The sequence below is a fragment of the Prionailurus viverrinus genome, chromosome A3, assembly GCF_022837055.1.
Source record: "Prionailurus viverrinus isolate Anna chromosome A3, UM_Priviv_1.0, whole genome shotgun sequence".
NCBI classification, from domain to species: Eukaryota; Metazoa; Chordata; class Mammalia; order Carnivora; family Felidae; genus Prionailurus; species Prionailurus viverrinus.
Window position 1 is genome coordinate 28,806,158 of NC_062563.1, and position 23,191 is coordinate 28,829,348.

Consider the following 23,191-nt stretch of genomic DNA (forward strand, 5'->3'; position numbering starts at 1 on the left):
ACAAAATGGTGGTTGCCGGAGGGGAGGTGGGTGAAATCCGATGGGTGAAATCGTTAAAGAGGATAAGAGGACGCTTGTCATGATGAGCACTGAGTAACGTGTGGAATTGTTGAATCATGACATTGCACACTTGAAACTAGTATAACGTTATGTTTGCTTCAAGATATATATACATATACATTTAATTTCATTTCCTTTGTGGCACTGGCCACATTTCAAGTACTCAGTAGCCCCATGCAGCTACCGGCTGCCATTGTGGGCAGTGTCGTGTTGGGTGAAACATTCCTTCCTCGGGAAAGCCGTCCCTACACTGACGCCCACGCCCACCCCCGCCCACCACATAGGTTCAGGTACATGTTTCGCATAGCATTTATCACAGCTGTGATTCGTTTTTAAATTTGCAACTAGCCGCACAATTCCCCTTTTTAGACTGTAAGCTCTGTGAAGGCAGCGGCCATGTTTTTGGTCACCACTGTGAACACGTGCTGGGAGCTTAGTAAGTGCTCAGTGAATGTTTGTTGGTTGGATGGATGGACGTTTGGATAAACAAACAAACAAGAGAGGATGTGCACTCTGGGCGTAAGGAAAAGGAGGAGGCACTAGTAATGAGAAAGCACAGAAGGCTTCCCGGAGGAAGTGATTTTGTCTTCAAGGGCCCTGCTCTGCCCTTAGGCTTCAATCATGCCATCTACAAGAAAGGGAGGGACTGGCAACACCAGGCTGGGGCTGTAGGGGGTGGGTAGACATGGGCAGGGTGTCATGTGGAGCTGGAAGGCTTGAGGAGAAGTGGGAGATTGGAATCCTTTCGGGGGTGGTCTGAGGAGTGCCAAGGTACCCACAAGGTTCACCCAGGCTGGGCCTCATGCCCACCGGGCGAGGCTGGGTTTCCTGAGTGGAGCACGCCAGTCTTCTTCCTGATTCCAGCGGCAGCAGGAAGCGGGTCTCAAACAATGTGCAAGCACGTCTTATGGGTGGAGGGCCCCAAAGGAGCTCATCATACGGGTGGACCCCAGCTTCGGCCTAATGGGCTGAGGAACCCGGGAGACAGAGCCTTCCTAGTTCCTCAGAAAAGGGACGATGGTCCCCCAAATCCACCCCCTAACTGCGAGGACCCATTCCCACTCCCCTTCACCTCATCTTCTTAGACACGGCTTAGGCTCGGCTTTGCCAAGCCACCCCTGTCGCCCTACTGCTCCTCCAAAGATCTGTGTTGCCCCAAGACGGTGAGCCAACTCCTTGAGGGCAGGCACCATTGTCCGCTTGCTTCACATCTGAGTCCTCTGTGCCCGGCACAACACCTGGCCCAGAATAACCTGCGAATACGCTTGCTAAATGAATTCATTTCATTATGAGTCTGTTCATCCCTTCAACAGCTCTTCGTAGGGCGCCAGTGACGTGCGGGGGGCCAGCAAGGCACCATGCAAGCGAGCAGGGTGCAAGACAGGTCTCCACCCTCCGGCAAGCCGTGTTCTACAGGGGATCCTGAAAATAAAGGAACAAATAGGTACCATCAGTTCAGGGAGGGTTAACTGGTATGAAGGACCGCACGGGAAAACCTCCTGGGGGCTGAGACCTGAATGAAGGGAAGCCAGGGGGCCATCGTGGGGAAGAATGCTCTAGAGAAGGAATCGGCATGCAGGGTGGGCTTGAGCTGGGTGCAGCTGGACCATAGCAAGGTCACCGTGTGGGAGCAGAGGGCAGGGGGCAGACGGTCATGGGAGAAGCCACGGGGCCTGATCTTGTGGGCTGCGGCAAGGAGGGGGATCGCAATCTGTATGCAGTGCGTCGATAGGCTGAGGGCAGAGGTGCCACAGGACCTGATCTGTAAGTTAAAAACTCACACTCAGGTGGCTCAGGGAGTGGGGCGGGAGGAGGGTCAGAGAGGAAGCGTAGGGAGTGGTAGGAAGAGGAAGCAAGAGGCTACTGCAGCGGTGGAGTCTGGAGCTTGGGGAAAAGACGGCGGAGAGGGGAGAGAGACATTTGCAAGGTGCCGTCAGCATGTGACGGGTTTCGGTACAGCACGGGGCAGGGGTGACTGGAAACAAATGGAGAGGAGCGGCAGGGGTGGGGGGAGGGGGAAGGATCCCAGGGCTGGGGTTGTGATTCAGCTCTGGAACCAATTTGCAGGATGACCTCGGGCCATCTCTCTGGGCCTCAGATTCTGTAACTGGATATGGAGGGGTTTGGGCCAGGTGACCTCAAAGGTCCCCCTTGCCTGAACTTTCATGAGCCGGGTTCATTTCCTGCAGTCTGGGGTCCCAGCCCCACCCAGGCCTCCCTCACACAATGTCTGCTGAGCCTGCTTCCCCAAAGGGCAGGGTCGGCATCACGGGTACCAGATCCCTGCAGCTGGGCCGGGCCCACACTGGGACAGACTCACATTCATTGCTCTGCCCTCACTGGCTTGAAACACTTCGTTTTTGAACACTTTTGAACAAGGGGCCCTGCATTTTCAGCCCGCACCGGGCTCTGTTCGGTGTGTGGCCTGAGCCGCCACAGGCCCTTGGCCTCCTCACTGAGAGGAGGTGAGCTTCCCCAGAGGTTGCAGGCATCCTGCAGCGGGGTGGCGACAGGGAGGAGAGGAGGCCGCTCAGGACCGGCGACCCTGGCTGGGCCCCTCTGTGGGGCCTGAGTCCCTGCCGTCGCCGGCCCCTCTCCACCCCTCCAGACTCTCTGATATCCCCCACAGTGCCAACAGCTTCCCTGTTCCGGGACCAAAGACTTTGACCACTTGGATGGATGGACTCCAGTGACCCCACTCCCATAAAGCAAAAGAAAATAAAAGCAAGTAACAGGAGATGACAGGTGAAGATCAAGGCCCAAAGAGTGGCTTTGATGATGGACTCGCGGGCTCCATGCACTTAGGGAGGGGGGCACGTGCGTGGGAGCAGGAGGAAGAAAGTGAAGCCCGGGGAGGAGTGATCGCCTTCATAGAGACCCGCAGCCCCACAGGAGCCAACGGGGAAGTTCCAGGGAGGTGAATTTCACCTTCGGAGGAAGAAGGGCTTTCTAACATCGAAGGCTGCTGTCCAATAGTGAAACCTCTTACCTTCTGAGGGGGGACTTCCCTTCACCAGGGGCGCTGGATGCATGTCACGGATGCTGGAGGGAGGTTCTGGCAGAGCCGTGGGACGAGGAAAGGGCTTTTCAAACCATGGGCCACGATGCAACCTTGGGACATGAAATCAGTTGAATGGACCCAAAGCAGTAGTTTTTTTGGTTTTTTTTTTTTGTTTTTTTTTTTTTAATGGAAAAGATAGGAGATCTTTTAATGGAAAAGATAGGAGCCTGGGTGGCGCAGCCGGGTAAGCGTCCCACTTTTGGTGTCGGCTCAGATCATGATCTCACGGTTTGTGAGTTCGAGCCCCCCTGTCGGGCTCTGTGCTGACAGCTCGGAGCCTGGAGCCTGCTTCGGATTCTGTGTCTCCCTCTCTCTCTGCCCCTACCTGGCTCTCTCTCTCTCTCTCTCTCAAAAATAAATAAACATAAAAAAATTTTTTTAATCAAATAAAAGAATGGAAAAGATAGGAGACGACATAAGAGAAGACAAGAGGAAATGTCTGGGTTTATCCCACATAGTTAGGAAAAACGCCGTTTCATGAAACTTTCTGTGCGTGTGTATGTGTGTCTAGGCGTGTGTGTGTGTGTGTGTGTGTGTTCACACTGGACAGCGACATAAAGTGCATTACTAACGGTGGATGCTAGTCAGAAAGATCAACAGCCTCAGAAAGTTCTTCTCCAAGAACCTCCCATCTTTGCGGTCATGTGAGGCAAGGGTCTTCGATTTTATGTGTGGAATTATGAGACTAGAATTCTGAGACTCATTTATTTCTTTTTCATTCATTTACTTCACATTTATTTAACAGCTCTTGTAACCGCGCTGGGTGCCGGAGGCACAGAGATAGATCAGAATCAGTCCCTGCCCTCAAGTCAAGTGAGGGAGACAGACATTTAAGCAGATCATTATATACAGCGTCGTATATAATGACACTGCGCTTCAGTAAGCATTTGGGCAAGGCGTGTGCATATTTCATCCAAACCCATGAGGGGGGTGCTTTTTTCAGCACCTGTTCTGCAGGTGAGAAAAAAAAATCAAGGCTAAGTTGGTCACACAAAGGATTAATCAAGGACACTCAGCAGAGCCCTGATTTTCCCCCAAGACCACCTGCGGGTACAGGTCAGGGGTATGGGGGCTCGAGGAGGAAGGGTCAGATTGGGGCGGCTGGGGTGGTGAGGGAGAGCCCAGGAAAGCATCACAGCAGAAGGGACTCTTGAACTACCTCTCGAAGGAAGAGTGGGAGTCTGATGGCTTGGCAAGGTGGCAAAGGCTTTCCTTCCCTCAAGAGACAGCCAGGAGCCATGCTGAGAATAGGAAAGGGTAGGATTTGAGAGGAAACAGACCCGGCTTGAACTTTAGTTCCAGCTTTTACTAGCTGTGTGACCCTGGGCAAGCCACTTAACCTCTCTGGTTCTCCATTCTTTTCATGGAAGGTTATCATGAGAGTAGAGATCCCGTACGTATGTAACACATCTAGCATTAGCACAATAGCAGAAGCTTCATGCTGATTACAATCCAGTGACGCACTTCCCCTGAGTTCAAATCCCAGCTTTGGCACTTACCATCTGGGTGACCTGGGGTAAGGTGCTCACCTCTCTGTGCCTCATCTTTAAAAGGGGAATAATGAAGAGTACCTGCCACGTAAGGCTATGAAAATAGAATAAATCACTATATGTGAAGGTTCAAGGCGCACGGTAGAGACTGGCCACTGACAATACTTGCTCGAGCTACGGGCTGTGATAAGAGCTTTATAATTGTATTCATTCATTAGAATAACAAATGACTGTTGAGGGATCGCCGAGTTGCAGGCAACGAACGTTCCAGGTGCATCAGAGAATCTCACTTAGTTCAGAAGCACAAGCTGGACCCCTGAGTGTGACATTGAGTTCGTCTTGTGGGGGGAGTGGCAGCGGGGACAGGATTTGGGTGGTGACAGAGGAGGCTGGAGGGATGGGGCGGGCCATACTGAAAAACATTTTATGTCACATTTACAATCATTTCATGAGCACCCTGTAAGCAGTGGAGAGCCCACGGTGATTTTCAATCTGGGGAATTTTTATTCTTGGAGTTTATGATTCCCCAGTTGCAAAACTCTATGTGCCAATGTCTTTATGATCCCAACATTATAGCCCTATGATTTTGTGACCCTTCATAATTTCGTACTTGCAGTGGTAGATTGATATAAAAAATGGCCACAACAGGGGCTTCTGGTGTCAAGTCTGACATGTAAAGTGCTGAAAAGCCATTGCTTCTGTCTTAACCATAAGCAAAAGCTAGGTGAGCTGAAAAACAATGACTACTCTTGAATCCACCCGAGAACTGAGGTTGCAAGGCACACTGGGACCCCAGAATCTGAGCAGTCAGGCACATCCAGAAAGATACGGCACCCAAGACTGGCTTCCAACTGCTGAAGGCGATTTGGGCACCAGCATAAGAGACAGAAGTCCCCGGGGACCCTGGTCATGGGCGGTGGGGAAGACCTCTTACTTTTGCAGCTTTTTCCTCCAGGAACCTCACCAGGTTCCAATGGGGGAGGGTCTGAGAGAGCTCCCCATGTGGCTCTGGCGGGGAGAGGCAAAGAGAGGCCATGGTAAAGTCCTCCCGGGACCTTCCCCCTCAGCTCTGGTGGATAGGACTTTGCCAGAAGGCAGTTCAGAGACTTTATCACAGCTAAGGCAAAAAGAACTCTGTGCCTCCTCAGTCCTCTCCAGACTTCCTGTTTCACTCAAGGTGGGGGGGGGGGGGGATACCCTAGACAACAGAGTGAATAGGCTGGGCTGTTTTAGCCAGAGAAGATACCAGAAGCGGGGGGGGGGGGGAGCGTTACCGCGGGAGGAGGAATAGAAACACTCCCAAAAGGCCATGCTCCTGAGATAAGAGGAACCCACTAAAAGCCTGAAACTTCATTAGAAGGTCAGGGATGCCCCCACCCCCCAGCTTTACCATCACACCTGTAAGGCTCCAGAATCATAATAGTGCATGACGGCTGAAATTACGGCAAACCACAGGGAAGCTCCAGAAATGAAAAAGAAAGAGAGAACAAGGACACAGAGGAACTTGAAACCTATACTTGTGCCTAGAGCTACAAGTATTGAGTGCAGCTCAGCTCCTAGAAAGATTAGCGCCAGTCCTCAGTATTTATCATTCTATACAACGTGTCCAGCTTTCAACAAAAATTTACAAGGCAGGCTTGCGTTAGTTTCCCGAGGCTGCTATAATGAATTACCACGAATCCAGTGGCTTAAGACAACAGAACTTGGGGCACCTGGGTGGATCAGGCTGATGAGCGCCGGCCGACTCTTGGTTTAGGCTCGGGTCACACGGGATCCCAGGGTCGTGCGATCAAGCCCCGGGTCAGGCTCTGCGCTGAGTGTGCTGCCTGTTTAAGATTCTCTGTCTCTCTCCCTCTGCCCCCCCTCCCCCATTCGTGCCGGATCTCTCTCCCTCATAAGTAAATAAGTAAATAACAAAAACAGAAATGTTATTTCCTTACTGTCCTGGAGGCCAGAAATCCATAATCAGTGTCACTGGGCTAAAATGGCAGCTGGACTGCCACCGTCTGAGGGCTCGAGAGGAGAAGTGCTTCCTTGCATCTGGCGGCGGCTGCCATTCTCTGGCTTACGGTGGAGAGTCTATTTGTCTTCTCCATGGTCCCATCGCCTTCTCCTCTTCTGTGTGATTACACGATGGCTGTGATTGCATTTACCCTGGACAATCCAGGATGATCTTCCCGTCTCCAGATCTGGTTCTTCAGCCTCCCCCAGGGAAAGGAACAAAAGGCAAGGAAAAATGCAGACTTCGGAGACAAAACAGACATCAGAAGCAGACTCAGATATCACACTGATGTTGGAATGATCAGACAGGGAATTTAGAATACCTGCGACTATAACGTTAAAGATTCTAATGGAAAAACATTCTCCAGAGTTCCGTAGGTTAGGCCACAGAAAAAAAGTCTTACTACGCTTTAGAAGATTGAAGTTATATGGAGAACAGATAGTCTCTTGACTGCTGCTGGAACCATATGCAGAAGAAAAAGATCCTTCGTATAGACCTTAGACTTTACATAAAAGTAACTAAAGTGAACTCAGATCACAGACCTAAAGGCAAAACACAAAACAATAAAAGTCTAGAAGAAAACAGGAGAAAATCTGCTTGACTCTGGGTTTGGTGGTGAGTTTTTAGATGCAAAACTAAATATGCAATCCATGAGAGAAAAAAGTTGCTAAGTTGGACACCTGTTAAGCCTTTGCTCTGTAAAATGCACTGTTGTTTATAAATGTTTTTATTTATTTTGAGAGAGAGGGAGAGAGAGAGAGCAGGGGAGGGAAAGAGAGAGAGGGAGACAGAGGATCTGAAGTAGGCTCTGTGCTGAGAGCAGGGAGCCCTATGTGGGGCTCAAACTCATGAACGGCAAGATCGTGACCTGAGCTGAAGTTGGATGCTTAACCGACTGAGCCACCCAGGTGCCCTTGTAAAGTGCACTGTTAAGAGGATGAAAAGACCCCAGCCACAGGATGGGAGTAAATATTTACAAATCATGTATCAGATAAAAGATCATATCCAGAATATGCACAGAACGTCGCAAACTCACCAGGAGGAAGAAAACAAACAACCCAATTTTAAAATGGGCAAAAGGTATGAACAGACACCTCAGCAAAGAAGACACACAGGTGGCAAACAAGCCTACAAAAAGATTCCCAGCCTCATTTATTTTTGGGGAAATGCAAATTAAAATAAAGTGCAAATGTAAACAACAACTACACGCCTATTCAAACGGACAAATCCCTCCCCCCCAAACTGACAAAAGCAAGTGCAGATGCAGATGCGAAGCAGCGGCAACTCTTACTCGTTGCTGCTGGGAGTGAAAAATGGCACAGTTACTTTGGAAGACAGTTTGGCAGTTTCTTACAAAGCTACTTCTCAACTTACCATATGACTCAGAAGTTTACCCAGCTGATTAGAAATACTACGCTTGCACAAAAGCCCGCACACAAATATTTATAGCAGCCTTATATTCCCGACAAAGCTGGAAGCGGCTAAGAGTTCCTTTCATAGGTGAATGGATAACAGTGGTACATCCATCCATACGATAGAATACTATTCAATGATCAAAAGGAAGCCGCTGTTAAGCCGTACAACAGTACGGATGCGTCTTAAATGCATATTTGCTAAGTGAACGAAGCCCGTCTCAAAAGCTATACACTGTTTGATTCCATTTATATGAATAACAAAAAGGTTAAACTATAGAGAGCAAAGACAGACCAGTGGCTGCTGCAGGTTTGAAGAGAGCGGGATAGCCGATTAGGTGAAGCACCATTCCAGAGCCGTGAAACCATCCTGCCTGGCCCTGTAGCAGTGGGCACGTGACTATCCACTTGTCAGGACTCGGAGATCTTTACGAACAAGAATCGAAGCGAATCGTAATGCAGGCAGATTTGAAGAAAGAGTTTAACTGTATCATAAACGTATGACATAGTCTCACCGAGTGATGTGGGCAATAGGTGTGCCGACCTAAACAACTTTGGGAATATCTGGAGACAACACTAGAGGCCAAAGAACCGTCCGTCCATAAGCACTGTACTCTAGTTGGTAAAGTTATTTCTCATGGGAGCACGGGTTGAGAATTCTGAAACTCCCATGCATGTGTGCTGGAATTGCCCAATTAAATAAATTAGGACGCCAGATGGTGGGAGCAGGTGTCTCGCTGTTGAAGTGGGGGATTCTAGATAAGCAAGAGGAGAGAGATAGGATGAACGCTATGAATGGGGTTGAGTGGGAGGCATTAGCATGAAGTCATGTTTCGCTTAATATAGATGCTAATGAACAGATATAGAAATACAGTTATGTGTATATACGTGTGTGTGTGTGTGTTACACATAGTACCCCCTGAGAATGGACTCCAGTCACAACAACCACACCCAGGGTACAGACCTTGATTAAAAAAAATTTTTTTTAATGTTTATTCATTTTTGAGAGACAGAGTGTGAGGGGGGAGGGGCAGAAAGAGAGAGAGACAGATAGACAGAATCCAGAGCAGACTCCAGGCTCTGAGCCGTCAGGAGAGAGCCCGATGTGGGGCTCGAGCCCACGAATTGTGAGACCATGACCCGAGCCGAAGTCGGACGCTTCACCGACTGAGCCACCCAGGCGCCCCAAGGTCCTGATTTGCAATACCACTCTCCAGTGAAAGGAAACAGGCTCCGTGGAGAAATGGCTGATTGTAGGGCTGGGGCCAAAAACAAAGGAGATGAACTTGGAGGTAGTTACAGTGCCAGAAAGTAAGCAAGTGCTCAAAAATAAAAATAAAACCAAAAACAAATGATGAGGGTATGTCCCAAGGGCACGGGGGCCACTTATCTTAGTAGCCCAAACAGGAAAAATGTGAGCAACAAAACATATAACATAGTGTTAGATGACGCAAAGTAAAGAAGAAATACCCATGAGTCCACGCTGATATGATACATGACATAAACAAGTTTAACAGTAGAGTTCCGAACACTTTGTGTAGACCCTGCCCCCTCAAGGAAGCGGGGAGTAACTCTTCCTCTCTTAAGGGTGGGCTATGCACAGTGACTTCCCTTTACAGGGAACAATATGGAAAAGGGGAGAAAAGAGAAACCTAAGGAGCTAAGATGATTAAGTGTAATATGGTACTCTGGATGGGATCCTGGAATGGAAACAAGACATTAAGGAAAACTAATGAAATCTGAATAGAGTACGGAGTTTAGCTAATGGAGATGCATCGCTGATTGGTTCTTTTTTTTTTTTCTTTTTTTTTTTTTCAACGTTTATTTATTTTTGGGACAGAGAGAGACAGAGCATGAACGGGGGAGGGGCAGAGAGAGAGGGAGACACAGAATCGGAAACAGGCTCCAGGCTCCGAGCCATCAGCCCAGAGCCTGACGCGGGGCTCGAACTCACGGACCGCGAGATCGTGACCTGGCTGAAGTCGGACGCTTAACTGACTGCGCCACCCAGGCGCCCCACTGATTTGTTCTTTAGTGGTGACAAGTGTCCTATGGTGATATAAGATATTAGCAATGGGGGAACCTGGGTACAGGGGTATATAGGAACTCCCTGTATTAGCTTTGCAACTTTTTTGTAAATCTAACTATTGTAAAATAGAAACATTATTTAAACATATTGTTCAATGGCCGCAACAGTTCACGTCCCCTGCATCATCCCTTTTGCAATGTGACTTTGCCACCCTTCCCTTGGAAAGCTGGTTTCTATCTCCCCATTGAATCTGGGCTAGCCCGTGACTTGCTTGGGCTGAAAGAATGGGGACAGAATGTGGCACCAGTCATGGAGTTTCAAAGGCCTTGCACTATGGATTGAGACATTGCCCAAGCACCCTTCGTAGCCCAGCCAGGAGCCAACCAAACACCAGATATGTGATTGAGTCCCTTCCTCCTAGACAACGACCTGCAGACCTGCCCTCTGCTCCGGCCACAGAGAGCCAAGGCAAAATTAGCTCAGCCCTACCCAGATCAGCAGGGCCACAAGTGATTCATATGAACCATAAGAAAAGCTTTTGATTATACAGCAATAGCTAAGTAATGCATTCATGCTCGAGCACACTGGTGTGTGTACGAGGTTATTTTGTTGCAACAATATGATTATAAAAGATTACGAGCAACCTAAAGGCTCATCCGTGGAAAACTGATCAAATAATTATGAGATCTGTACCACGGAATATTATGCAGCTGTTCAAAAGAATGAGGCCGCTCCGTACGAATCGCCATGGAACAAATCCCATGATACATCTTCTAAGTGAAGCTTCGAGATGCCGAGGAGCATACAGAGGCAGCGACCCATCCTGTGAAATATTTATATTTGCACAGACTTTCTGCTGGGGGATATACACAAGGCGGGTGACAATCGCCGCCTCTCAGAAGGGGAACTGGCTGCTGGGAACAGCCGTGGAAAGGACACTCCCTTTTCACTCTACTATCTTTTTTTGTCTTTTGAGACGTGGAAACGTGTTGTCTATTCAAAAATAAATAAAAGCAGAATGAAAGAAAAGAACCCCAACAACCTGTGCCTTTCCATTTCGGCCTGTTATTCTCCACTCGCAAGATTCCCCAGATCCGCGGGGTTGCAAAGAGCAGCGGGGGAGCCAGGCTGCATTTTCTCCCGCCCTCCCCGAGGACAGCCTCCACCACGCGCTAAGGGAAGCCTGTTTCTGCGGTTCCCTTGTTTGCGAGCCCGGCCAGGCCGCCACGACCGCGCCTGCCACTAGGGGGCAGCAGGAGGCTACCTTCCCGGGCTGGAACTGCGGAGAGGTGGAGGTCGGCCCGAGTAGCATAGCAGGCTGGCTGGCTCCTCCCGAAACGGCTCGGGCTTTACGTATGAAATATAATAATAACAATAACGATAGAGAAAATAAATGGTTTCGATCTGGGACCAAAACTCATCCCCAAACCCCCTCCAGGCACTGGATCATCCAGCCAGTTCCCATAGCGTCCCCAGGGGAAGCCTGTGCCTCTGTAGGGGTTGGGGGGCAGGGTTGAGGGTGCGCGGCCGAGAGGCAGGCGGGGGGGGGGGGGGGGGGGAGGGAGATGACCTTGCCCTCCACCTGCACCCAGCTGTATAAAACCTGCCTGAGAACTCGCCCTTCAGGCTACCGAGACCAACAATCCTTACACTCAGGAGATCTGGAGGGTTTGCCATTGACCCCCCCCCCCCCCGCGCGACCCTGAAAAAGCCCCTTTCAACCTTGAACCTGCTCCACCTCTGTAAACTGAAGACGTGGCTGTAAGAACGAATGAAGGGATTCATTTGTGCCCTTGACCTAAGGACCTTCTGGGCTGTCTTATCCCCATTTTAGAGAAGCTGTGGCTTCAGGGGGCAGAGCAACTTGCACCTGGCTGCACACCTGGCAAGTGGCGAGCTGGGTTCGAATCCAGATTTCCCTGGCTCCTGACTCCCAGCTCTTACCGCTTAACTTATCCTGCCTCCGCGGGCCGCCGAGAGGGATTGCACCGGAGAGGTGGCCGCGAAAGAGCGTTGGAAAGGGGCACGAGGCCGCGTTCCCGAGTCCCGTCTGCGTGCCCGGCGCGCACCCCTCAGGGAGGTGCTTTCCCCTGGAGATGGGCCGTGTGACCTTCGCGCCCCCTTGGGACAGGCGAGGAGCGGGAGGCGCCCTGCGTCTCCGCCCTCCCCCCTCATCCCCTCCCCGAGAATAGTCTAGATGAGCCGGCCGCGGCTTGCTCCCCGCCAGCGGCGCCCGCGGCCCCGCCGCCCCCAGCGGGCCCGAGGAGGGCGCGCGGCTGCTGGGGGCCGGGGCGCACGCTGCACTCCGCAAACCAGGCCCTTCAGCAAGCGCGCGGTTCTTGTTTGCGTGCACAGGCCTTTGTTCGCGCACCGGGACGGAGACCTCTTTTCCTCGGTCGCTTGGGTCGCGTCTTGAAACACACACGCGCCAGGAACAGAAACGCCGCGCTGCGGCAACCCGCGCTCAGAGCGCGTCTCTGTGCCTGCCCGGCGGGCGGCGGGCGGCGGGGCTGGTCCCTGCGGCCCTTCGCTCCCAGGCGCTACACCCCTGCCTCAGTTTCCCCATCTGCACCGGGAGGTGGCGTGCATCAGGGCCCAGCCGCCGGCTGGAATTCGGTCTTTGCGAGCGCCGCGCGCGGGAGGCGGTGGGGAGCGGGGCAGACAGGGCTGCCTGTGGGTCGTCTGTGTTTCCAAGACCGTAAACAAGTAAAGGAGAAAACAGACAAGATCATTTGAAATAACACCAAGTGGTAACATAATAGAAGCACAGGTAAGTGTACAGCCTGTGCCAGGCTCCCTTCTGAATGCTGTCGTGTCTGTGTCGGCCCCAAGCTCACAGCAAACCTGAGGGAGAGCATGACCCCCTTTCACAGATGGGAAAATGGAGGCTGAATCGCCTGTGGGAGGGAAATGAGAAGTTGAAGGAGTTGAACGATTTCCCCATTTCCTCGAGGGTCCAGTACGTGGTGGAGACCAGATTTGGACTGCAGGTGACAGCTGGGCTCCAAGTGTGGCCGCGTAATCACTCCCACTGTGGCTGTGGGAGGAGGGATGATGACTTCAGAAAGAGAGTGCTGAGGCTAGAGGAGGGCTCTTCGCACAGGGAGGACGGGGAGCGTAAGTTGGTCACTTAGCTCTTAAACCCGCCCCCTAGCCTTCTGATCTCCTGGCCTCTAAGAGATTGCTGGTGACATTCACCAGCCCTTGGTCTCCGACCAAGGTATGAGATCAGCTAAGTCCTCCTTTTATAGACAAGGTGACACCGAGGCCCAGACTGAAGGAATGGGTCAGGTGGCTTGTTGTTACCAGTTTCATTCGCTGATGAGCCCCACCAGCATAGGCCTGACCTGGCCCTTAGATCCAGGCAAGAGGGACCCTACCCTTGTCCTCACGCATTAAAGGGCCTCTCTCTGGCCCTCTTCCAGCTGTGTATGACCCCCCCCAGGGCCAAGGGGAGATAGCCACCCCAGCCTTTGTCTCTTTTCTAGACATACTCTGGGTTCCCAGGATTCCTGAAATCCAAAGGTTCCAAGCTGGCTTCCAGGGCCTGTGCAAGCCTCTTGCTGGTATGTTCTCTGGAGGCAGAACACTAGGCCTGGGGGGTAGGCAAAGGGCAGTGTGGAGCATGGGGGTGGAGGGAGCTTGTAAAGGCATGGGATGTCTACACACATGCATGTGGGGTCTGCACAGCGTGGCCTGGGGCTGGGGATGGCAAGGGAAGGGGCCAGCCCTCCCCACTGCCACCATTCTGCACGTCTGGGGGTCTGAGGTTTCCAAACTGAACCTGGCCTTCCAGGTTGTTGTGAGGTTACTTACATTCATCGAGGAGAGGGATAGAACATGTTAAAAACAATATATTAGCTTGATGTATAATGTTTAAACATTTAGATTTGGGGGGATGGGGGGGGAGCCCAGACCTCACCAATATCAGGAGTGGGTCTGGCCTAACACATAGGAGATATTCAGCATTTATCAGCCAGATGGATTCATCTCATTTAATTTAATCCTCACACAGACTCTACAAGGGAAGTAGGCATCGTCTGTTTTTTATTGATGAGGAAACAAAGCTCAGAGAGATTCAGTGGCTGGTCCGATTTTTCACATTAGAAAGTAGCAGAGTTGAGCCTCCAGTCCCAACATATCTGATTCCAAAACCCATAGCAGTTGGCCTCCTGACAAGTTCGTATCTGATTACCGACACATGAAATGTATCATAACGACTTGGGCACACCCCATGGTCTTTTTGGATACGCACTGTTTGTATTACATGCAAAAGGAGGCAACAGGGCAGGCGTTAATGCTCCAATGAATAATTGTGGGGAAACTGAGGCCATGAGCCACGACCCAAGGTATCATCAAAGCTTAAACAAACAGAGTCTACTTTTCGTGTAGGACAAAATATCCGGAGGCGGCCAGACCTCCAGATGGTGTAATTGTTACAGCATCCTCAACAAATACCTTCTATCTCATGGTCTGTTCTGGTTATGTATTGGTACCCAACAGACACTCCCCAAACAATAATCATGTTTATTATTTTCTACAGTTTTGCGGGTCTGAAATTCAGCCAGGGCTCAGCTGGGCGGTCCTTCTGATCCATGGGCGTTGACTAGTCACTTGGCCGCGTTCAGCTGATGATTGGTTTCATCTGGAGGACCAAGATGGTTTGGGAAGACCGCAGTGCTGAGCTCAGCTGGGTCCCTAATTCCTTTCCGTGAGGTCTTAGGGCTTCTCCAGGGGGGTCTCTCCAGCAGAGTGGTTTGACCTTTTCCTTGGCAGCCATGGATCCAAGAGACCATGGCAGAATCTGCCAGTTTCCTTAAGGGCAAAGTCCGGAATTGGCAGAGCATCATTTCCACTGTATTCTGTTGGTCCAATAAGTCACAGGCCAGCCCAGATTTAAGAGGAGGGGAAGTCCAAACAAACTCTTCCTCTTGAAGGAAGAAGGACCAAAGAATCAGTAGCCATCTTTAACTCATCACATGGTCCAGCACGGCTGTTTGAGAGGCAGTCGTCACATTTCAGATTCCAGCCAGCAAAGAGAAAGAGAGGAGTGAGATATCTATTCTCCTGTTTAAGACATTTTCTAGAAGCCACACAAAACATTTCTCACTGGTAAGAACTCACATGGACATACCTAGGATTTGGGAAGAAAGCAGGGAAGTGTAATCTTCATTCTGGGCTGCCACATGTCCTGCTGAAATTAGGGATTCTGTTGACAAAAGGAGAGAGTGGATATTGAGGAAAAACTAGAAATCTGTCGCACTGTTGGATTTTTTTTTGCTATCAGTAGCCAAACACATACTTAGCGGACATGTTTCAATTCCATTCTTGTCCCTCCTGCAACATCCTCCACGCTGTCACCAAAATAATAACCTTTCCTTCTTAATTATTTTTTTTACGTTCCTAAAAGGTAAATCTTTTAATCATTCCCATGCCAACAGCAAGTTCTGAAGTTTTTTGTGGGGGGGAACCAGGGGATTTTAATGCCTAAAATAACAATAAACGCGTAGGCACTTTAACAAGCACCATATGAATATATCTTACTCTGTCCTCACAGTAACCCGATGAGAAAGGATCATATATGAGGAAAGAGAAGCCCCGAGAGGTTAAGTGGCTTGCTCCAGGCCACACAGTGAGTAGGTGCAAGGTGGAGATTCAAATCCTCGTCCGTCAGATTCCAGGGAGGTGCTGAGGCACCCACACATGTGCAGCCCGGGACCATTTATTGGAAATTACCCTGGAGCACGGACAAGGCCCATGCTTGGAACGTAAGTGCCACAAGAGGTGAACATAAGCCGTGAGCCTGCAGATGCCCCCTCCTTCCTGCGATCCTTTGGCCGGGGTAGTGGGCATATTTCATTAAACTAAGCTGGCGCCAGAAATTCGTGTCATTCCACTTTCTTTATACCCTGAATGAACTCCGGACCATGAGTATGAGTAGGAGACTGTAGAACTAGCTACATTGCTAAGCAGTGGTCAGGATACAGGCCCAGTGACTTCCTGGCCTCTGTGGGCCCAGTGCAAGGAGGCGCCTTCCAGCTCTAATCCCAGTTTCTTCTCGCCTTAATTTTACCCAGCTCCAGAACATCCAGTGGTTCCCAAATTCCCTTCAGTTTTGCCCTGCAGGGCGTGGGGAGGACGGAGGAAGGGAAAGGGACAGACAAGCCTGGGTTCAAATCCTGATTCCCTTTTGGTGAGTCTCAGTCTTTGCATCCGTTAAATGGGAGGAATAATCCCTGCTCTGCTGACTTACTCAGGCGTTAAGGACCACGCAGGACAAGGGATAGGAACGGCCTTTGCAGATCAGAGCTGGTGACCTGTGCAGAACGTACTTCAGCAGATTGCATTGTCTCTTTGGAGGGCAGGGAGAGCTGGGGTGGGGCTGGGGGCAGTTTCAGGTAGAGTGCTGCCCCTTCTGGGGGAGCTCCTACCCGCAGCCTCACGGAAGAAGTGGGCCACAGTGGGCAGTTACACATAGATGCGCCCGTCAGGAGACATGATGATTCAGAGCAATGGTTCTGAGTCAAGGGCCAGTCAAACCTCGGTTATAAACCCGGCTCTACCCCTCACTAGCTGAGGGACCCTTGGACAACTCACATAACTCCTTTGTACCTCCATTTTCACGTCCGTCAGGTGGGATTAAAAACACAGCCTGTTGCATTGGCATTTTTGTGAAGAGTGAGAACTTGCCTTTAAAACACTTAAGGGCAGAAGAACTGTCTGACCAGTAGTAATGACAACGGTGATTACATTTTTAATTACATTTTTGAATGCAACCCTAATTAAATATGTCCTGTAGATGTTTCATTGCCTAGTTTAGTAATCCTCACCGTAACCCTAAGACGTAGTTAAAGTTATTATTCTCCACTTAAAGAGGAGGAGATGGGGGCACGGTTAGGTTGAAAGCTGCCCAAGGTCACCGTAAGTGGTAGGGGCAGGGTTTGAACCTGAACCCAAACTGCCTGATCCAGAGTCCACCCTGATCAATACCTCACGCGGCTGTTTTTACTATTGCCATTGCCACGGTGGCTCTTAGAGTCTGCATCCACTTCCGTAAGTGCCCCAACAGCCGATTGGAGCAGGGGAAGTCACCTGACCCAAAGGCCAACAGCCAATGATATAGCCTGGGGCAAAAGCTCCACCCAGCACAGCTGAGGGTAGTTCGACTGAACCAATCAGCATTAACCAAACCAATCGGCACCCCTCCGGGCTGCCGGTTGGGGTTTGGGTCGAAGAGAGTTGGGTCAAATGCACAAAAGCTGGAAGACCAGGCCAGGTCGGATGGTGCCAAGACCGTATGAAGGCGCAGGGTTAATGAGGAAGCCCAAACCTCCGGAGAGAGGAGGGAAGAGGGGAGACGGTAGGGGAGATGGAGGCCCGCAGACACCTGCTGCTTAGGAGGCCCAGAGTGAGCTCTGTCCTGGGTCCTGAGCCCTGGGTCCTGAATGGTCTCCCGGCGGCTAAACCACCTTCTGCGAGGCGCGCTCAGAATTCCTGCCTTCCAATCCCTGCACGTAGTTTGACAACAGCTCCCGCGGCTCCAGTTAACTTGAGAGTTTCAGCCCTTTTCATCCTAAATGAGGCTGGATCAGCCTTCCTCTTCAACCTCAGGGTAAATGCTAATAATGGGAAGTGGCCAATGGAGAGGGGGCAGTAACCCCCTCCGTGTAAGCCCCAGGCGTGATTCTGGCCTGAGGAGGCCAGAAGACACAGCCTGGCCCGGTGCCTGGCTCACGAGAGGCCCAGGTCTGTGCTTGGCCCACTCCCCTGCCTATGATCAGGCTATCACACACCATCTGGGCGGCGGGATGCCAGGGCAGGCTGCTCCCTGCACCCCAGGTTCATACATCCATATGCATTTTGTGTTGCCTACGCACCTCAATTTTAACCTGTTCCAAACACAACTTCCCGCCATGCCTCCCCAAAGCATCCCTCCTTGCAGGACTTCCATTTCAGGAAATGCCAAACCTCCCTGTCTAGTTGCTGAGATTAAACACCTTGGCGTCATCCTGACCCCCCTGCTGGTCTCCTACCCCAACATTCTTTCAGCCAACAAATCCCGTTGGCTCTACCCGGCAGACATTTCCAGAAACCGACCACCTCTGTGGTTCCAGAGACATGCTCACCTTGACCACCCCGGTCTGGTGGGTGAAAACAAAAGCCGGATCTTCCAATCCCTTTTCTCAAAACCCACCAATTACTCCCCCTCTCACTTGGGAAAAACAAAGGTCTTTACAGGCCTTCATGGTCTGCCACTCTGGCCTCACCGGTTTCCCATGGCTGCCTCCCTGGCATCACCTGCCAGCCCTGTCCCCCACTCTCCCTCTGCTCCAGCCACACAACGTGCTCGCTGTTCTTGGAAGGAATGTTCCCACCACTGGGCCATTCCCTCTGCCTCGAATGCTTCTCCCTCTTGGCTCCTCCCTGACCTTCTTTGGGTCACCTTGGCAGAGAGCCCTTCCCTGGGCATCTTACTAATGATTGCCAGCCACCCTCATCCACTTCCCTGCTTAATTTTTTTTCTGTAGCACGAGTGCTACATGTCACAATCCGACTTGCTGCCCGTTGTCCTTTCTGTTGACCATCCATCTCCTGCACTCGACTGTGTGAGCTGCGTGAACGCACAACTTAGAACACGACCCCTGGCATGAAGGAGGTGCTCCGTGAATCTTTGTCGGAAGAACAAAGGAGCACACAAAGTAGGACTTTCTGGAGACACCCTGGCCCAGCTGTCACCCTCCAGGTGTTCCCAGGCTACTCACTCACCTCCTTGATCCTTTTAAGGGGTAAGCCCCAAGGCCCTATCCCCAAACAAGAGAACCAAGGAGACAAGTCAAGGAGGGATTAGGACAAATGCGTGGCAATTTCTTTTTGAATATAACTGTTTTTGCCTTAATACAAAAGTCCTGTGTCCCAGCTGTTGGCTCTCCTGTCAAATCACGTTCCAGCCCAAGAACTCGGCGCTGGAGTTCTGTGTTCCAGCCAAGGATCTGCTGTCACGGAATCACTGATGAGCCGCGTGGGCTTTCCAGGAGGCTCCCAGGGAAGCTGGGGCGCACCACCTGCCTGCAGCACGCACCTTAAACCCCCTCACACTGAAGGGACTCCGTGTTGCTGATTGATGAGGCTGGTACCAGGTGGTGGGGTCGTCGTACGATTCTCTGCACTTTTCTGTAGTTTGAACATTTCCCTAGGAGCAGAAACAAAAACGAGGGTGTCTTCTCTGAAGCTCCTCTTCCCGGACACATCCCCAGAGGACTTGCGATCGCCCTTCCCTCTCCACTGTCACCACCCACAACTTCTCTCTTCCCCTCCCCTCTGGTTTGACAAGAGATCAGTTCAGCTCTACTTACTAGCTGCTGCTTGGCCTACCGGAGTCATCTGAGGACACTTAGAAACCTTTGATGCCTTCTGGTCTCCCCACTTCCCAGGATTTGGAGCCAAATGGTCTGATGTGGGGGCGCTGGGCACTGGGTGTAGTAAATGCTCCCCAGGCAATTCTGGAATTTTCTCAAGTTGAACAACCATCTTGTCAACCAAGGCCAATCCCTGATTTTTTTTTTTTTTTTTTTTTTTCTGCACCCAGGGGCCTCCCGTTAACAGGGGCCAGCTTTCTTGGAAGGCCGTTTAGCAACACCTTTTGTTACCTGAGCCCATCCCTGGGGTCCCAGCACAAGTGACTTAAAGAGTTATTTCTTTCAAACCCAGACAATGTACTTCATTCACCACCAGGGTGCCTGGTGGATGGCGTTCTTTCCATTACCTTATGCAACATGGGTTCACTGTCATCATTTGAAAAGCACAGAAAAGCACACAGGAGCCGACCGCAGCTTCACTCTGGCCCAGTGATTCCTGAACAGAAAGGATCCATTGTCACCAAGTCAACTTTAAGGGAGCAGCTAAAAAACACATTCAAAGGGCCCTGATGATAATGAGTATGCTAATATGATTTCCATTGGGTGCCCATGTTACCTCCAAAAACACTGTCTGACCTTCCTCGTGGATTCAAAGCTTCCATTGAAGTCAACGGGGGATTTGGGTTAAAATAACATCAAAGTTTTCACTTAAATGGACGAAACTGGGGAGTTGTGCATTAAGGGTGAGTTTCACATCGGCCCTGACACTGCTGACCTTGAGGGGGAAATGCCTTCCCTGGTAGGGTGTGAGTGGAGCTTTCGGCCAAGCAGCTGTTGCCTTTGGGTGGGTCGAACCAGGAAGCGTTAAATGGGGGTCCCCTTCTCCATGACCAATGAGCTCAGGAGGCCTGGGTTCAAATCCCAGCTCTCTATTCATTAGCCAGTTGACCTTAAGCAAGGCAAATCACTTCTCTGGTTGAGCCTCAATGTCCCCATGTGTAAAATAGCACAGAGGAAACATACTTTGCAGGATTGCTTGCGAGAATGAAGTGTCGCTCGGTGTATATTTATGAGCTGCTTCCTGGGTGCTGGGGAGCGCTGTCTGGGTGCTGGGGAGACAACTATGAGCAAAACACATGAACTCTGTTCTCACTGGAGCCCCCATTCCGGTGGGAGAGGAGAGAGACGCCAAACACAGGCCCAGAAATAATACAGAGTGGTGATAAGTGCTACGGAGAAGGAAAAGTCCCAAGGAAAGGGACAGACCCAAACTCAAATCCCAACTCACCCCTTGCCGGCTGTGTAACTCTTGGGAGAGTAATTTTGTCTCCCTGACCATCTTTTTATATGTTCGGTGAGATCCATTGATCATTTCTCTACCCATTGAACAAATATTTATAGGATTCTGTCTTGAGTCAGGCATTCTTGTGCATATTGGAGAGCTGGCAAGGAATAAAACAGACAAAAATCCTTGCCCTTGGAAATTTAAACTCTAGAGGAGAGAAACAGACACAGGATATATATATATATATATATATATATATATATATATATATATGATAATGAAGGAAAAGGAAAAGCAAGTAAGGTTAAGGGGTGGAGACTTATGGAGAAGGGTGCCTTTTATGTAGGCTGGTCAGGGAAGGACTCTATGGGGAGGCGACATTTATTGTGAGGCCTGAAGGTCTTTGGGGAATTAGCTTTGTGGGCCTCTGAAAGAAGAGTGTTCCTCGGCCAGGGGAGAAAGCAAGGGCAAAGGCCCTGAGGTAGGACAGAGCGTGGCTGTTGGGAGGATTAGAGAGGCAGAGACAAGGTACGTGTAAGCACCTGGCACAGCGCCTGGCTCCTGAGTTAGAGTTCAATAGATCGTGGTTACCGATTGTGCCCCTTTCGCGCAAGATGAGGATAAGTCTCTGCTTCCCAACGTTCTTGGGGGTTCTGCAGATTGGTGACCTTTTCCTTCGCTTTTCTTCTCTTGTTCTCTGAGTGAGAACCAGCAAATCACCCTCCCCGGGGGCCTGCCTCTGTCTCCAGTCTGAGCCAACAGGAATGGTGGCCATGTGGCTGTGGTGCTGGGGGGCGGGGGGGGGGGGTGTCATGAACGATGGCCATTAAATAATAATGGCCGCATCTTGAATTTCTTTCCTCTCCGCAGCCTTACAAATTAGGCGCCCTGGAAACGCTGTGCCCGTTGCCAAGATGTGCCTCCATCTGGGGTGAAAGGCAACATCTGCTAAACAGCTGCATCTTGTTTAAGGGCTGGTACTTAATTAAATTACTCCGCTCCGGTAGGGGCAGGCGGAGCTGAGCAGGAAGTCACAGGCATGTGTCCCCACCCCTCCCCAAGCTGGCCCAGAACCCCTTTCCCGTGGTGTCCCTCCACGCACCTGGTCGTTGATCCCACCAACCTGGACAGCCACATATTTGCAGGACACTCACTCGTGCTGCCTCCTCACCCTTCCCCGAGCCGCCCCTCCAACATCTCAGACCTTCCAACATCTCAAACAGCAACATGTCCTCCATGAGGCCTTTTCCAACATCCCAGCCTCAGTGAATCACGTCCCATGAGCCCGCGGGGTACTTTGCACCGGGACATTCATTACCGTTACATTGCAGGGTCAGGGACCTGCCGTTCTGTGAGCTCCTTGCGGTCGGAAACCACGTTTAATTCGTCTTTATAAGCCCAGCATTGTGCCTGGCTCCCCATAGACACTTAATAAGTGTTCGGTTAATGAATGGATGGGTGAAGGGATGAGGAAGGGAGGGCAGAAAGAAGGGATGGGTGAACAGATGGATCCACCTGCTACCATGTAGATCCAAGCCGCTGCCACTCCTTCCGGGGACAAACACCGCAGTCTCTTACTGGCCTTCCAGCTTCCACACGTGCCCCACTCCCCCATAGTCCACTGTACTTAGAGCACCCAGGATCTTTTAAATATGGAATTACATTACATCACTCACTGTTTAAAACCTTCCAGTAGCTTCCACGTTCCCAATCCTAGCCGACAAACCCCTGTAGGATCCAGCCCCTTCCTGCCCTTCTGATCTCATCTCATTTTCCTGTCCTCCAATTGCTTTGGGAACCAGCCAAGCTCTCTCGCCCTTTGAATCTGCTGTTCTCTCTACCTGGGACTGTTCTCCCCCCCGGCTGTGAACCTGGCATCCTATCAGTCCTCAGGTGCGGCTTTCATGCTACCTCCTCAGAGAGGCCTCTCTTGACACTCCTCGTCAAAATGTCCACCATCTTGATCCCCAAAGCCAAAGGGGCCAGAGCGAGACATCCAGAGTGTTGGCCGCTGGTACAGGCCTGCCCCACCCCAGGGCCGGCCGCAAGCCACCCCTTCTCCCAAGGGGCTCACTCCTCCTCTCCATCAACTGATGATCCCTCATGAATGGGCTTGTCTGGAGCTGCTGCAATTAAACCATCGGAGCAACATTGGACCATTTGTTTACTATGGCACTTAGAGCTGGAATGGCTTGTTGTTTTGACGGTTTCTATTTTCAGCTCCATTTCCTGGGGGTAGCGGGGAGAGGGTAGGCAATGAATCCTGGTCTATTCAAGCAAAAAGATGCTTCAGTGAATCCTAACATTTCAGAATCACAAAATTCTAGAATCATTTTCATGGGAAGCGAGAACAGTAGAAATGTGTAATTTTAGTTAGAGGTTCTTAGAGTCGTGGAATTCTAGAATCGTACACAACGCAGATTAGTATCTTAGTGTCAAACCAGTTTAGCCTCAAAGCCTCAGAGGGATGGGCTCTCAGAGATTCTCTCGCTTCGC

General features: G+C 50.9%; 2 long non-coding RNA genes across 2 annotated transcripts; both read right to left on the bottom strand.

Annotated features, from left to right (window-relative positions):
* Positions 1 to 1,350: 1,350 nt before the first annotated feature.
* Positions 1,351 to 12,237, bottom strand: LOC125162697 (uncharacterized). Its single transcript, XR_007151137.1, has 3 exons — positions 11,999 to 12,237; positions 3,050 to 3,171; positions 1,351 to 1,482 (listed from the first exon to the last, which is right to left on the bottom strand). It is a non-coding gene; the product is annotated as an uncharacterized LOC125162697 (long non-coding RNA).
* Positions 12,238 to 14,320: 2,083 nt separating this feature from the next.
* LOC125162592 (uncharacterized) lies at positions 14,321 to 19,303 on the bottom strand. Its single transcript, XR_007151091.1, has 3 exons — positions 19,134 to 19,303; positions 15,189 to 15,263; positions 14,321 to 15,047 (listed from the first exon to the last, which is right to left on the bottom strand). It is a non-coding gene; the product is annotated as an uncharacterized LOC125162592 (long non-coding RNA).
* Between the last annotated feature and the right edge of the window lie 3,888 nt (positions 19,304 to 23,191).